This window comes from Physeter macrocephalus, chromosome 3 (assembly GCF_002837175.3).
Source record: "Physeter macrocephalus isolate SW-GA chromosome 3, ASM283717v5, whole genome shotgun sequence".
Taxonomy (NCBI): Eukaryota; Metazoa; Chordata; class Mammalia; order Artiodactyla; family Physeteridae; genus Physeter; species Physeter macrocephalus.
The window spans coordinates 31,440,628-31,444,722 of NC_041216.1; positions in this window are offsets into that span (position 1 = coordinate 31,440,628).

Sequence of the window (4,095 nt, forward strand, 5' to 3'; positions counted from 1 at the left end):
GATACAATGCTGAACTCTTTTCAAAGCACCTGTCCCAGTTTTCACTCCCACCGTTAGGGTGTGTGCCTTCCCACTGTTTCGTGTCCTTGGTGGCACCTGGTATACTCAGGCTTGTAATGTGTTACCGAGTCTGATGGCTGTGTAATAACAGTATGTGGCTTTACTCTGCATTTCCCTGATTACAAATGAGGTTGAGCAACTTTTTTTGGTTTATCACCAAGAAGCAGTTCATCATCTAGCCAGGACTCTGTTAAGAGTTACAGGGGGGCTTCCCTGGTGGCGCAGTGGTTGAGAGTCCGCCTACCGACGCAGGGGACGCGGGTTCGTGCCCCGGTCCGGGAAGATCCCACGTGCCGCGGAGCGGCTGGGCCCGTGAGCCGTGGTCGCTGAGCCTGCGCGTCCGGAGCCTGTGCTCCGCAGCGGGAGAGGCCACGGCGGTGAGTGGCCCGCGTACTGCAAAAAAAAAAAAAAAAAAAGAGTTACAGGGAGCACTATTCCTAATGGCAGGAAAGCAGGCGTGAGTCAAGCCACGTGAACGCCCTTTATTGTAACCTGCCTGTTACAGCCTCGCCGTTTTGCTGTTGAGCTGCCCATCTTCTCCGTTGAGCCGTGGATGTTCCTTACATGTCTTGACGGTAAACCTTTCGGGAAATGTGTTGCATTTATCTTCTAATCTGTAGTTTTTCTTAAACTCTACTTAGGGTGTCACCTGAACCAAAGTTTTTAAGTGTACGAGACTCTACCAGCTTTTCCTCTTGTGACTTAACGTTTTTGATGTCTTGTTGAAGAAAACCTGAAGGCATGAAGGCCCCTCCGCCTTCACGGTAGCAGTTTTGCTCTTCACTCGTGAGTCTTTTGCCCCCAAGAAACTGATTTCTGGGGCGGACACCCAGCTTCTTAGCACGTGGACCGAGAGGTCCATTCCCTGCCCGCCGCTTGCACACGCGTGCACGCACTGCCCTGTCGGAGTCTGGGGGGTTTGGATGCCTCTGTGAAGCAGGTTGGAGAGAACTGGCATCCTGACAGCATTGAGTGTCCATCACGTGAACACGCACCTCTCCACTGAGCTATTCACATTTTGGTTTTATTCTTTTTTAGGTTTTGTTATGGACAATTTCGCACCCACCGAGTAGGGGTCCTACGAGCTGTCGGGTGCCCAGCCCCCTCAGTGGCCACCGGAATCGGACCACTGCTGGTGCTTCTATAGCTCCTCACTTGTAGCGCCCGGCTGACGTGTTTCAGAGAAACCCAGGTGTAATAGTTCACCCGTAAACTCTTTAGTACACAATTCTAACTGATAAAGGACTTATTTTTAGCATAACCACAAATTCATTATCAACCCCAGCCAAGTTAACATTGATTTCTTTTGTTTGTTTGTTTGTTTTTTGCGGCACGCGGGCCTCTCACCGTCGCGGCCTCTCCCGCTGCGGAGCACAGGCTCCGGACGCGCAGGCTCAGCGACCACGGCTCACGGGCCCAGCCGCTCCGCGGCACGCGGGATCCTCCCGGACCGGGGCGCGAACCCGCGTCCCCTGCATCGGCAGGCGGACTCCCAGCCACTGCGCCACCAGGGAAGCCCAACATTGATTTCTTAATAAAATCTAATACCCCTTGGTGTTCATTTTCCCGCATTTTACCCCGAAAATGTCTTTTACAGTTTCTCGCTTGACTCATGTTCCAAACAGGAACCCCACCTTGCATGTGGTTGACTTGTCTCTCACGGCTTTTACATTCAAAACAGCTCCCCTTCCCTTTCCCACCATGGCATCCACTTGTTGAAGAAACTGGGTCATTGACTCCACTTATTCTTTATTTAGGTCTCATTTCACGTCACCTGACGGGGCTTCATTATTTTCTCATCGGGGGTCTTGCTCCTTCTTTGTTGTATTTATTCCCAAGTACTTCATATTTATTGGTGTAATTGTAAATGATAAGTTTTCCAAATCTTATTTTCTCATTATTTGTTCTGATAAATAGGAATAGCATTGATTTTTACTACCGAATTTATATCTAGCAACATTACTAAATTGTCTCAGTAATGTTAACAGTTTATCTCTATACTCATTTGGATTTTCTACGTGCACAACCGTGTTATCTGAAAACAAGAGTCTCTCCTTCCACTTCTCATGCCTTGTATTTCTTTCTTCTCTCCTTGTTCCAGTTGGGAGACCCAGTGGCTTCAGAGAGCACCCTTGTTTTGTTCTCAGTCTTAAAGGAAATGCTTTTAATGTTTATGATTTTTTTTCTTTTGGCCGCGCCGAGCGGCTTGCGGGGACCTTAGCTCCCCGACCAGGGATCCAACCCATGCCCCCTGCAGTGCAAGCGCGGAGTCTTAACCGCTGGACCGCCAGGGAAGTCTTAATAGCGTTATGATTAAGCATGACGCTTCCTGTGGATTATTGTTGGCAGACATTCTTTATCACATTAAAGAAGTCTAACACCAGTTTGCTACATTTTAAAAAAGTGTTAAGTGGGATGTTGAATTTCATCAGTGTTTTTTTCTTCCTTGAGTCAATTGTATATTTCTCTTCTCTGGTCTGTTCGTGTGGTGAGTTGACTTGATTTCTAAAGCTAAGCAAAGACATCCGAAGACATCGGTCTTCGTGGTGATGTGTCATCCTGTCTACATGTTGCGGGCTTTAGCCTGGTGGCACTTCACCTCAAGAGTGAGGCTGGTCTGTGATTTTCCTTTCCCTGTTTTCACTGCCAGGCTCTCCTAGCAAAAGTTGCAAAAGTTAAGTGACTCCATGAAACAAACCAGGGAGTGGACCTTCTGGTTCTCCTTCCTGGAAGAAAGTGTGTGAAACTGGAACATTTTGAACCTCAAATGTTTCATGGAACTTGATAGGGAAGCCTCGGAGCCTAGAGTTTTCTTGGTGGGAACATATTTGACATTAAAAAAAATTTTTTTTAATGTTTATTTATTTATTTTTATTAGTCATCCATTTTATACACATCAGTGTATACATGTCAATCCCAATCTCCCAATTCATCACACCGCCACCCCTGCCGCTTTCCCCCCTGGTGTCCATACGTTTGTTCTCTACATCTGTGTCTCAATTTCTGCTCTGCAAACTGGTTCATCTGTACCATTTTTCTAGGTTCCACATATATGCGTTAACATACAATATTTGTTATTCTCTTTCTGTCTTCCTTCACTCTGTATGACAGTCTCTAGATCCATCCACGTCTCTACAAATGACCCAATTTCGTTCGTTTTTATGGCTGAGTAATATTCCATTGTATATACGTACCACATCTTCTTTATCCATTCTTCTGTTGATGGGCATTTAGGTTGCTTCCATGACCTGACTGTTGTAAATAGTGCTGCAGTGAACATTGGGGTGCATGTGTCTTTTTGAATTATGGTTTTCTCTGGGTATATGCCCAGTAGTGGGATTGCTGGGTCATATGGTGTTCTGTAAAAAATGCCATTGGTAATTTGATAGGGATTGCATTGAATCTGTAGATTGCTTTTGGTAGTATAGTCATTTTCACAATGTTGATTCTTCCAATCCAAGAACATGGTATATCTCTCCATCTGTTGGTATCAACTTTAATTTCTTTCATCAGTGTCTTATAGTCTTCTGCATACACGTCTTTGGTCTCCCTAGGTAGGTTTATTCCTAGGTGTTTTATTCTTTTTGTTGCAGTGGTAAATTTCCCCCAAGACTGCTTTGGCTATTCAGGGTCTTTTGTGACTCCATACAAATTTTAAGATTTTTTGTTCTAGTTCTGTAAAAAATGCCATTGGTAATTTGATAGGGATTGCATTGAATCTGTAGATTGCTTTGGGTAGTATAGTCATTTTCACAACATTGATTCTTCCAATCCAAGAACATGGTATATCTCTCCATCTGTTGGTATCAACTTTAATTTCTTTCATCAGTGTCTTATAGTCTTCTGCATACACGTCTTTGGTCTCCCTAGGTAGGTTTATTCCTAGGTGTTTTATTCTTTTTGTTGCAGTGGTAAATGGGAGTGTTTCCTTAATTTCTCTTTCAGATTTTTCATCATTAGTGTATAGGAATGCAAGAGATTTCTGTGCATTAATTTTGTATCCTGAAACTTTACCAAATTCATTGATTAGCTCTA